Genomic DNA, 13,539 nt, shown 5'->3' with positions numbered 1-13,539 from the left:
GGATGCACACCATGGTTGACCACTGCCCTGTGGTGTGAGAACGCCAGTGCCCCACGCATGCACGCTGGTACATTAAAGGTGAGATTTCCCGAGTCCAGCATCTGCCTGGAGTCACCTGGTTGGATGCTCACACTGATTCCTGGGCAAATCTCGAGCCCATATCTCTTCACACCAGCTCTGTTTCCCCGATGACCTGTTGTCTGCCCTCCATGTGACCACCCAGACCCAGGGCATATGTGCCAACTGTTCTTTTTTTTTTTTTTTTTTTTTTTTGCTGTACGCGGGCCTCTCACTGTTGTGGCCTCTCCCGTTGCGGAGCACAGGCTCCGGACGCGCAGGCTCAGCGGCCATGGCTCACGGGCCCAGCCGCTCCACGGCATGTGGGATCTTCCCGGACCGGGGCACAAACCCGTGTCCCCTGCATCGGCAGGTGGACTCTCAACCACTGCGCCACCAGGGAAGCCCTTTTTTTTTTTTTAATTTTTATTGGAATATAGTTGCTTTACAATGTTGTGTTAGTTTCTGCTGTACAGCAAAGTTATTCAGTTATACATATACATATATCCACTTTTTTTAAGATTCTTTTCCCATATAGGTCATTACAGAGTATTAAGTAGAGTTCCTTGTGCTGTACAGTAGATTCTTATTAGTGTGGCAACTGTTCTAAAAAATGCTTCTTCAGTCAAAAGGAACTGAGGCCTAAACTGGTTTACTTCAACTAGTGAAGGGGCAAGGAAATTTGGGTTCATTAACATTGATTTATTTGCCGACTAATTTTCATTTTAAAGGCCACGTGGAAGCTGCCTTTTCCAATACACGGGGGATTCTAGCCCAGTTCAACACTCATTGCTGGGCCTCCACCTCCTGTCCATTTAATATACGTTCCAGACAGTGGGCATGGTGGACTAAGCAATGGCCCCCAAAGGTGCCCACGTCCTAATCCCTGGAACCTATGAATATGTTACCTCACAAGATAAAAAGGACTTTGCAGGTGTGATTAAGTTAGGGGGAAAGTAGCCTAGGTTACCCAGGTGGACCCAGTGTAATCTGACAGGCCTTATAAGAGGGTTATGGGCAGTTCAGAGTCAGAGGGAAGGGATGGAAGCAGAGGTCAGAGGTCGAGAGAAGCGTTGGGCCCCTGGCTTTGAAGGTGGAGACAAGGAAGTGGATTCTCCCCTACAGCCTCTAGAAGGAACAAGTGTGCTGACACCTTGATTTTAGACCAGCGGTACCATCCAAGACTATAAGGTAATACATTTGTGTTGTTTAAGCCTCTACAGTTGTGAAAATTTGTTATAGCAGCGATAGAAAGTTAATACAGGGGTTTTAAATTATTCTTCTCACTCTAGAGCTGAAAATTCTCTGAACAAAGAGAGACCTACAGGAGGCCCAAGGGAGCAGGCTTTGGGTGGAGCCTGAGAACCAGGACACAGACTGTTCCTGTTTCTCAAAAGCAGATGGGATTAATAGACTGTGACTTTGATTCTTGAAAAACAAATGCCAAGGTCTCCGGGCCTGATCTAGGAGATCAACTATATTTGGCAACCAAACAGAAGCACCCACGGGTCTGCAGTTCTCCTCTTCAAGATCATTTGTGTCTGAAAGCATGCTTGCTTGCTTGTGCCTGGGAAAGGTTGAAGTTTCTGTTAGAGTTTAGATGAAAGGTTATCCGCCAGTGTCCCAAAGAAGATAAAAGAAAGTGTGTCCCGTAATCTGTGTCCTACAGGAGTGAAAGGGACTAAACCGTCCCACACCTGGAAGTCTCCCAGGGTTCTTGAAAGATGCTTTCTAGACAGCAGGTGCTGCCTTTTGCCATCCATTCAGTGTCCTATCCCTGGCCCTCTTCCCCTCTCCCCAACTCCTCCATCCCAACAAGGTCATCCGACACCAATTCTGAAGCTTTGGGCATCTTGGGATGATTTTCCCAACAAGGAAGAGGATCGGGACTTTGAGGTGAGAGTGGATGGTGTCTCCTGTCTCAGCCCTAAAATCCCCTATTCCAGCTGCTTCTCCACTGCCGGGTACAGAGCCTGCAAACTATATTTTCCAGCCTGGCTTTCCACCTGGCTCCTTGTCAGATGCCGCCAAGGGGAGACCCTGGCAGGAGTTCGGAAGAAGCTTTTTTTCTGTAGACTTGGTTGCGCTTCTGCAGAGTCGGGGCAGCCATGGAAGGGGAGGCGGCAGTGGCTGAGGGCAGGGTCAGGCTCCTGGTTTTCTGCCAACTAGGCCCTGACAACAGCAGGCTAAGCACAACGAGCAGCAATTTTTCTTTTTTCTTCTTGCTCTTTCTGAACTGGAGGTGGCAGACACTTGCTGCAGTGACTGATCTTTGGGAAGTCATACCCTCCCACCTGTCCTCCAGCTCTTCTAACACCTCACGACCAACCTTCTAGTTCAACATCTAGATCATCTGTTTTCCTGATTAGATGAGGAAAACCTGCATCTTTCACTTTCATTGACAAGGGCCAGAGTCCGTGAAACCCTTTATCTACCCTCAGTATCGTGGGTTTTTGAATTCCATTTGAGTCTTTCCATCAAAAGACTCAAAGTACAGACCTGCCCAGAAAGAAGAGGTAGTTAGAGCTGGCTGATGCACGTCGAACAAACCAGGTTGGAAGCCAGTGTTTTTTCTTAGATACTCTTGGTCTTAGGTTAGTTTATCCAGAAAAATTCTCCAAGGTGAGGGTCCTGTGTGAGTGACTTATTGTGGGTGGTGTAGGCAGGATGCAACCAGGCCTCCCAGGGTCACTCCAGCCTGGCCTCCAGGGGAGCTCTGGCGTGTGAGTGGCCTCAGAGCTTTCGTGATGATTGCAGTCATAGGTCATTTCCAAGGGTCACCCTCAGGGGCCGTAAACTCCCAGGTGATTTTGACTATCTCTAGTAGCCTGATAACAGGCCTCTGAAGAAGAGTTGCAGGTGTGAGCCTTTGGAACAAAAATACACAGAGAAGAGGTATGGGACCTGGGGAATCCAGCCAGAGAACTGACAGGGCCCCTCTGATTATGACTTGTACTATACCTGACTGAAAAGACCTTCAGAAAGGGATGGCCAGCCCTTCACTTCTGCCTCTCAAATTTTATGCAAGTTCCTCTTTGGCCAACTCTAACCCAGAATCGTAGGGGGAAAGGGATTCTAGGAAATGTAGTCCCAGCTGAACTGTGTTAATGACAGAACAATCCAGACAGCTAGCCTAGCTGTTTTAATGAAGTATCACCAAACTCAGGTTATGGGTGGGCCTTCTGTCGCTAGAATATCCACAGGAAACTGTCGGTGGATATTCTCCCAGCCATACCAGGAAGAACTGTTGATACAGCACCCTATGTGGCCCCCATGATGAGCTCCATCAAATGGAAAGTTCCAGGCAGCAGCCTGGTCCTGGAAGGTTCTAGGCCAAGTCCTCACCTCTCTACTTTACCCCAGTTCTGGCCCTCCCACCCTAGCACCCCCATCCCCAGCTTCCTTGAGACTCATGTCAATTCTCAGTGCTCATTTGGGGAATCAGAGATACTGCTCACTGATGACTTTGATCCTCTTTGCATATAAATGTAAAGGCAGTGTGGTGTTGCAGCAAAGAGCATGGTCTCAGAAGCCAGATTTCTGAGTTCAAGTACTAGGTCTACCACTTCCCACCTGTGCAACCTTGCCCAAATGACTCAATCTCTATGCCTCAGTTTCCTCATTTGTCAAATAGGAATAGCGTTACTACCTATCTCATGTGGTTGTTGAGAGGATGAGAGGAGTTAATGTGTCAATCACTTAGAATCTATATCAATAACGTTCATTAAATTTCAATGACTAAGTCACTTTATTTAGTGATTATGTATTTTTTATTTTCTTTATATTCTACTAAAGCATTACCCAATAGGATCTGACAATACTTTGAAACAACTTAGCATTGTCATGTGTAAGAAAACAGAAGTACACGATGACATTTTCAGAACTTTCTTATTCCTCCTTGTCACTATGTCAGAATGACCTTTCCCCAGATTTGTAAGGTTTTTATCATACATGGAATTTACTCTTAAAAGATAATCTTTAGGGAAATTTTCTAATAGAGTAGTGATTATAAAAAGGTTAAAGACCAAGTATGAGGCATTTGAAGTCATCTTATTTCCGTCAGTAGCTGGCAACTTTCACCAGTAACTATTTGCCTAAGTAGCAGGAGCATAAAGCCATAAGAAAGGTTTGCAAGTGTTGGGTTTCACTGAAGATTCAGCGAGAATAGGAATGTATTCTCCCGGAGAAGTAACTTTGAGCTCCTCATGTTTGGTCTCTAAGAAATAACTGGTATAGTCTAGTGGTCCATTATGATGAGTCACTGTGGTCAGAATTTTCCCTCCAAAAACTCATACATGCGTGTGGGACTGAATATTTTGTCCAGCCTCCTTGGAGGACAATTTGGAGATGTCTGTCAACACTTTAAATGCTTATACCCAGTCATATGCTAAGTGTTTGTTGTATAATAAAGAATTTGAATAGTCTTTGTCTCAGGTTCCTGGGATGGAACCTCTAAACCCTTGGAATTTCCTGAACATTAGGAGTGCTTTTGTTATTTATGGTGGGCTCCTGGGGTTGCACCTGGGTTTATGTTAATGAGGTGACTGTGATGGGCTCCTAGGAAGTTTCAGGATGAGGGCTGGCCGTGTCAGGGAGTTTGATCCTGTAGTTAGAGGGTTGGGGCTTTAGGCCACCTGCTGCTAGCCCAACCTCCCTCCCCTGGGAGAGGACACGGCTGGAAACTGAGTTCAGTCACATGGTCAATAATTTAATCAATCATGCTGCCATATTGAAACACCAATAAAAACTCTGAACGCTTGAAGCTCCAGGAGCTTCCTGGTTGATGAACACATTGATATGCCAGAAGGATGATGTGTCCCTGCAGCCACAAAAACTCCATTTGGGAACCTGCCAGCCTTCACCAATAGGTTTCCTCATTTGGCTGGCCCTGATTTGCATCCTACATAGTATAACTGTAATAAGTGAAGTGGTCTCCTGAGTTCCATGGGTCATTCTAGTAAATTATCAAACCAGAAGGGGTCATGGGAGCCCCCACATTTGTAACTAGTTAGCTAAGAAGTGTTGGTGGCCTGGGGACCTCCAGACTTGCAGCTGGTATCTGAAGTGAGGCCAGCCTTGTTGGGGGCTGTGCCCTTAACCCATGGAGTGTGCACTAACTCCAGGTAGTGGCAGAATTGAACTGAGGTACCACAGTGTTTAACAACCATCTCTCCAGGGACAAGGGAAGCCCTCATGTGTAACGATTGCAGGTTCCCATGATGTAAATACTCTCACTATGGCCAATTCAAGTTACCGGTGTGATGTCACTGACCATGGAGCGAGGAAGAGATGCGTTTGACCTGGTCCTCATGGGCCTGTATAAACTGACTCCAGCACATTATTGCTTGTATCCTTGGACCAAGCAACTCTACTTCTCAAAAGACAGCTGGCAGACACGCTGCCATATTTTTCCCATCCCAAATGTGTACAAGGATGTTCATTGTGTGTTGTTTGTATTCATAAAAGATTAAAAACAATCTACAGGCCCACCAATAAACTTAAATCACTGGGCATGAGTAAAATGAAATACTCTGCAGGGTTTAGAAAGAACGAGGCAAATCTACACTGATGTGGAGTAATTTGCAAGATGTATCATTAAGTGAAAAAAGGAAGATGCAGAACCGTCTGCAGGTTGCTACCATTTGGTATAACATGAAAGGAGATATATATTAACTGTATACATGCGTAGACTTTCTTGGGAAGGAGTACATAAAAATCTAGTAAAAGAGGGAGGGAGACGCCAGAGGGGAGTGACATGGGAACATATGTATATGGTTTTTTTGGGGGTTTTTGCGGTACGCGGGCCTCTCACTGTTGTGGCCTCTCCCGTTGCGGAGCACAGGCTCCGGACGCGCAGGCTCAGCGGCCATGGCTCACGGGCCCAGCCGCTCCGTGGCTTGTGGGATCTTCCCGGACCGGGGCACGAACCCGAGTCCCTTGCATCGGCAGGCGGACTCTCAACCACTGCACCACCAGGGAAGCCCCTGGAGCCTCTTTTATAAGAGCACTAGTCCCATTCATGAGGGCTCCACCCTCATGACCGAAGCACCTCTCAAATACCTAATACCAGCACCTTTGGGGGTGGTTAGGATTTCAACCTATAAATTTGAGGGGAAAATGAACATTCAGACCATAGCAGCTAGTTAAGTCTGAAACCAACTTCTCTTGGCAGTGTATACTGATTAACAGATTTTAAAAGCTATGAGAAATTGCCAGGCCCATGCAAAAGTGAGGGATGAGAATGGGAGAAAGCTCTAAACGTGGTGGCTGGGCAGACCCCGGAAGGCAGCCAGAGAGGGGAGCCCAGATGGAGGCAGTTAAAGGAGAGGACTACAGTACTGCCCCCCTTGGGAGGATGGGAAAGAGACCAAAGACTGGAAGTCCAATCATTATAAGGTAGTCTTTTCCAGTGGGTTTTCTTGCTTATTGATCTGCCTTTCTGAATCCCCTATGTTTCCACTCTAGCTTCATTAGAATTGCCTGTGTTCATCGATATCTGCATTATAACTAATTTATCCCTACTGACTGAGATCCTCCCAGCAGCCTGTTGGCTGAAAGTTTGCTGATTTCCAGTTGCTCTAGCTTTTTAAAATCTCAGCTGTCAGCATAGTCATGCTTCCATGGAAGCTCAGGCCCACAGGGTTAAGCAAACCCAGATGGAACTGAGATTAATGGGGGCGTCTGTGTTACTGCAGAGGGAGAAGAAACAGTGGCATTAATAATAATGATGATGATGGTAGCAGCTTTTAGTATGGGCTAAGGGGCTTTATGGGAGAGGCAACCAGAAGTCTCACCCCATTACTCCGTCTAGCTCCAAGCCCGGCATCTCCTGGGGACTGTCTCTTCTTCCAAGCAGGTCCACGTATAATTTCTCAGAGTCCAGCAACGATCAATTTAAATATTTCCAGCATCTAAATATTTCAACAGTGGTAGAAAAAAAATAAGTTAACCGCAGCTGAATCCTTTTTGGATAAAATCAAATATAACCACCCAGAACACCCAGTCCTGAGCACACTCTATCCAGCCTGAGAAGACTGGCAGGCACTCCTGTCCTTGGCAGTGAAGTGATGTCCTTGGTCAGCCAATCTGGCCGCCCCTGGTTTTGCAAACAGAAAGGACTTTTCGTATCAAAGTTATATCCTGTTTCCTCTTATAAGAGCCATCTTGGACCAAACTTTGTCCCATTCTTTCAGGACTTGACTGAAAGCTACAGGAATGAGCCAACACACTCCAACACTGGGACATTTTTCTACCAACGTCAAGGCTGAAGTTCCATACTATTGTTTCTTAATTGCAGAGCAGGAAGCTAAGACTCAGGGAGATTAAATAACTAATCCCATCCGCAAGATGCAGAGCACAGATATGAATGCGTTTATCGTACTTCTAGATTATTCTTTTTATTTCATCTTCTATAACTTTTGCATTTCTAACTATAGAAGTAAGTGCATAAGTGTGATGGGAAAATTGGAATACACAGAAATGTATTTTGCATTTCTTTTCAACCTCGCTCTCTTTTATTGTTACATGCGTGCAAAAAACACATGTAGCATTTCATCAGGATTAGTCATTACATGTGCTCTACAAAGTGCAGAATTCTCACCCTCAGGCAGGAAAAACAGCCCCAAGAACTGGAAGGTTTCCCACAGTTAATTGCTTAGGTAATAAGCTGACCATGAGATGGTCAGCGCATGCCCCTCCTCCTTTTCCTCCCAAAGCTTCAGGATCTCCAGCACCTGAATTGGGAAGTAGGGGCGGACATGGTTAAGACACACCCCTACCCCTGCCACCTCCCGTCTGCCCACTCTCCGTGGGGACCCGACCTCCGGCTCCAACTCCCAGGCCTGATGCCTGGACAACTTCTCCTCGTTCGTCAGTTTCATATGGCCTCGTACTGGTACTGGTAGAGAAGCTTCTTGGTGTGCTCCAGGGGCTCCACCTGGAACAACCACCACAGTGACATGGAGAAGCAGCAATGGCTGGGGCTGTAGGCAGATTCTGGAGCCAGACCTCCTGTGTTCAGATCTTCCCCTGTCATTCTCTAGCTGTGTGACCTCAAGCAAGTTGCTTAACCTCAAAAATAAGGAAAAAAAAATTGCTTAGGCTCTCATCTCTAGGTGAAAGCCACCTCAAAATTACCTCAGATGGGCTTATATTTCACTGGGTTAAATTTCAAATAACTCCTTATAATGAATAATCCAAGCACCAGATAAACAGAGATTTTTAAAATATTCTGTTTCATACCTGATTTCAGAAATGGTGCTGGAATATGATGAACCCCACGTTTACCTAAAGTAAGGATAATCCTGGCCACCAACAGGGTGAGGAGGAGACATAAAATAAGGTCAGATATGCATCCATTCATTTGTCATTCAACAAGTAATTCAGAGCACCGTTTTTTTTTTTTTTTTTTTTTTGGCCGCGCTGCACAGCTTGCAGGATCTTATTAGTTCCCCGACCAGGGATCAAACCTGTGCCCCCTGCCAGTGGATGTGCAGAGTCCTATCCACTCGACTGCCAGGAAATTCCCCAGAGCACATTTTATGTACCAGGCACTGGTTTCAGAATTGAGGATACAACAGTATACCAAATAGACAAAGTCCCTGCTTCGGAGGGCTTCCAGTCCAGTAAGGGAGACAGACAATAAACAAATGAACTGAGAAAATGTCAGGTTGTGATAAATACTGTGGAGAAAAATAAAGCAGAATACAGGGAATAGAAAGTGCTCAGGAAGAAGGTTGCTCCTTTATGCAGTATATTAGTCTGCTTGGGCTGTCCAAAGAAAATATTGGGTCGGCCAAAAAGTTTGTTCAGGTTTTTCCGTAAGATGTTACAGAAAACCCAGACAAACTTTTTAGCCAACCCAGTGCCACAGACTGGGTGGCTTAAACAACAGAAATTTATTTTCTCACAGTTCTGGAGGCTAGAAGTCCAAGATCAAGATTGCACTCTATTCAGTTGTGGTGAGAGCTCTTCTTCCTGGCTTGCAGACTGCCACCTTCTCTGTGTCCTCACGTGGCCTTTCCTCAATATGTGCACATGGAGGGTGGGGGCGGGGAGGGGGAGAGAGAGAGAGAGAGAGGGAGAGGGCCCTCTGGTGTCTCTTATAAGGACACTAATCCTATCTGACCAGGGTCCCACCTGTGTGACCTCATTTAAACTTAATTACTTCCTCGTTCCAAACAGAGCCACATTGGAGGGTTAGGGCTTCAATATATGAATTTAGGAGGGGACACATACATTCAGTCCATAATATACAGGATAGTCTGAGAAGGCATCTCTGATAAGATGCGGCAGTCAGCTTTCAAGATGGCCCTCAGTGAGCCTCACCTCCCAATATTCACACCCTTATGTAGTCTCCTCCCACAAAAAAATTGGGGATGGTCTCTGGGTAATAAAGTACAGCAGAGATGAAGGTATTTGATTTCTGAGGCTGGATCATCAAAGGTGTCAAAGCTTCCACCTTGCTTTTTTGGATGACTCCCTCTGGGGCAAGCCAACCGTCATGTCAGGAGGACACTCAAGCAGTCCTGGGAGAGAACCACATGGAGAGGGACTCAGACCTCCCCTCCAGCAGCTCTAATGTCAGACGTGTAAATAAAGCACCGTGGAAGAGGAACCTCCAGCCGGACTCAAGCCTTCAGATGACTGAAGCCCCAGCTCAAGTCTGCACTCCAGCCTCATGTGAAACCCTTAGCCAGAGCCGCCCAGCTAAGCTGGTCCCACATTTCTGGTCTACAGAAAACTTGAGATAATAAAGCCTCTACACTGAAGTAAATTGTTAGGCAGCAAAAGATAAGTAATACATAAGGTGAGCAACCTGAAGGAAGGAAGCAAGACGAAGCTTCCTTTTCCTGCCTTTTCCTGCCTTTCAGGAGGAAGGAAAAGCAAGTGTCAAAGCCATGAAATCAGAGCACGTGTGGCAAGTTCAAGGAACAGCACGGAGGATAGTGCAGCAGGAACAGAATGAAATACAGGGTCAGATCACATAGGGTCTATGTGTCTCCACCCTGCCAGAGTCACGTGCACAGAGACGCCCACTTGGGAGAGCATCTTTCTTTTTTCCTCCCTTTGGTTTAGATTTTTTTGTGTGTGTGGTATGCGGGCCTCTCACTGTGTGTGGCCTCTCCCGTCGCGGAGCACAGGCTCCGGACGCGCAGGCTCAGCGGCCATGGCTCACGGGCCCAGCCACTCTGCGGCATGTGGGATCTTCCCGGACCGGGGCACGAACCCGTGTCCCCTGCATCGGCAGGCGGACTCTCAACCACTGTGCCACCAGGGAAGTCCTAGATTTTTTTTTTGAATTTTATTATTTTTTTATACAGCAGATTCTTATTAGTTATCTATTTTATACATATCAGTGTATGTATGTCAATCCCAATCAAAGATTTTTTTTGGATGTGGAGCATTTTTTTTAAAGTCTTTATTGAATTTGTTACAATATTGCTTCTGTTTTATGTTGTGGTTTTTTGGCCACAAGGCATGTGGGATCTTAGCTCTCCGACCAGGGATCGAACCTGCACTCCCTGCATTGGAAGGTGAAGTCTTAACCACTGGACTACCAGCGAAGTCCCTAGGAGAGCATCTTATTTGTTTTAACGGAATGTCTGATAAGCTTTGAACGTCATGTCATCAGATTATGCCAGCCATCTTGGTGATCCCAAGAACCCTCACTCTTGATTATTATTTATGTTTACAATTCCCAAATTTGTCTTTCCAGTCTAGATGTCTCCCCTGAACTTCAGCATCCTATACCCAAGGGCCTAGTCAACATCTCCCCTGGAATAGCTAATAGCATCTCAGTCTTACTGTGGCCAAAATCATATTCCTGCTCCTCCCACACCTCACCCCCCCCCCACAATCCTCCTCATCTCTGAAAATGAAAATCCATCTTTCAGGGACTCAAGTCAATAACCTTAGAGACATCTTTCACTTTCCCTCTTTCTTCCCCCCATACACCCATCCAAAATATCGGCAAAGTCTATTAACACTCCTTTTAAAATATATCCAGAATCCAACACTTCTCACCACCTCCACCCCATTCACCATTCTCCAAGCCACTTATTTCTAGACTGGGTTATGGTACGAGTTTTCTAACCAGTTTCCCTTTCCCTCCTATCGTCTACTCTCAGCCCTGTAGCCAGAGGGAGGTTTACATATATCCGATCATGTCATTTGTCTGCCCTGAATTCCCCAATGTCTCCCCATCTCACTCAGTGTGAAAACCAAACTCTTCACAGGATAAGGCCCTTCAGGATCTTGTCCAATTATCTCTCCAACCTCATCTCTAGTTACTCTCGCCCTTCCTCAGCTTCAGCAACAACTGCCTCCCTGCTCTTGCAGAAACGAGCCAGGCACACTTCTGCCCCAGGGTCCATGCTCTTGCCGTTCCTGTTATCTAGAATACTCTTTCATCTGATTTATCGTAGATTTACTCCCTTACCTCCTTTGGGAATGTGCTCACATGTTACCTTGCCAGCAAAATCTTCCCTGACCACCCCTCAAAAAGTGCAACCACCTCTCCAGAATCCCTTATCTCTTTGCTTCATTTTTGCACATAGCTCCTATCACTATCTGACATTTTATACACTTTATATGTTTTAATTATTATTTAGTTGTTTTATTGATTTATTTTTGTTAGGCTCCTTCTGCTAGAATATAAGCTCCTTGATGGTAAGGATTTCTGTCTGTTTTGCTCACTGCTGAATCCCCAGGGCCTAGAACAGTTCTTAGCACATGGTAAACACCTAATAAACACTTGAATGAATGAATAAGCCCCTTAGCGTGGATATAAGAGCCTCCGTTTCGGGATATGACCAAGTGATGAAATGTGGTAGCTAACCTGCCAGGCTTAAGGTAATGGGGAGAACTCAACATGCTCTAAAGAGAGAGGAAAAGAAAAACAAAGGCAAGGTGTACCGAGAAAGGCCCAGCATCACTGGGGGGTACCTGAGAGGACCCAGAGAGAAAGTTCTTCCCTTGGGGGTGGGCTCAAAAGACTGGGGAAATCAGAACTATGTAAGGGGACTTTTAAACTAGTTTGTTGTAGGGTATCCAATGTAAATCCCAGTTCTCCACCTTCCCTACAAAATGTTGCCACCAATTCTTCTCTGCTTGGTAATGCTTCTGTGGGAGGGGATTCTGGCTGGAGAAGTGGACAAGGATTGACTTTTGCATCCAAGTTGGCTGATGTTCAACATGTTCCATGCGGAGGTCAAAGGCCAAGAGCACAGCTGATGTCTGATTGCACCTGCAGCCTTTAACCTTGCTGTGTATTTCCTTGGCTGGCTTCTGTTGAAGGGAATGGTGATTTGAACAAGGACCAGGGTTTTTAATTCATCAGACACTGTGTGCTGTGGCTTGGGTCCAATTCATCTTAAGGGCAGCTGCTTTCCTACACATTCTTCAAGTAATACTTATAATTATTACCAATAACCCCACATACACACACAGTGTGCCAATCACGACAGCCTGAAAAGACATGAGCTCTAAGCTAAACAGCTTAGTTTCTGTTTTAATCATGGAGTTCTAGGGTCTTACTCCCCTACTTTTTTCTAATACAGTTCGCTGATTTGAAACAAGTAGCCTTTTGAATTCCCCTCTCCGTGAATTTTGCTCCAACCCGTGCTTTGGGAGAGCTGCGGGCAAAGAAATTTCTTTGAGGAAAAACAAAAGTGCTCACTTGTCCCTGGAGAAGGGACAGAAAAATTAAAGCATGGAACCAAGAATCATGTTCTTTTTGTATTGTTAATATAAAATCACATTGAGATAGTACGTATATTAAGAGTTAAACCGATTCACAGAGAGAGAAAAAAATATTTTGTAGACTAAAAAGCCATATTCACAAAATATATATTTTATCTACATCCTGTCTGGCTTTTATCTGCCTTTATTCCCATTCTCTTTTTTCTTTTTTTTTTGGCAGTGGCACGCGGGATCTTAGTTCCCCCACCAGGGATCAGACCCATGCCTTCTGCAGTGGAAGTGCAGAGTCTTAACCTCTGGACCGCCAGGAAAGTCCCCCCAGTATATTTTTTGAAGTATCAATAATGTGCCATAGGCTAAAAGAGCCATAAGAATACTTTTCCTTTGGGGTTTTCTGTCCTGAAACCCTAGCTCTGAGCAGCCCCTACCCCCCTTCCCCTCTCACCTAGCTTCACTCATCATGAACCTTCCATTTTGAAACTGTTAACCTTTCAGGTCCTCTCTCCAAATTATATTTCACTCTCCAGGTTTTCTACAGATAAAAAGAAATACATAATCTTTCCCATATCCCTCAGATTTTTAAGCTCAATTTCATTTAATTCCAATACCACAAGTGATTAAAAAAAAAAAAAAACCAGCAATGCTGTTGTTACAAATGGGTGGATGAGGACAGGGATTAGCAGTGATATCTAGTAGGTAGAGTTCAATAAAACTTCTCGAGGGCTTCCCTGGTGGCGCAGTGGTTGAGAGTCCGCCTGCCGATGCAGGGGACACGGGTTC

This window comes from Globicephala melas, chromosome 11 (assembly GCF_963455315.2).
Source record: "Globicephala melas chromosome 11, mGloMel1.2, whole genome shotgun sequence".
In the NCBI taxonomy this organism is placed as follows: Eukaryota; Metazoa; Chordata; class Mammalia; order Artiodactyla; family Delphinidae; genus Globicephala; species Globicephala melas.
Note: the sequence above shows the minus strand (reverse complement) of the source record.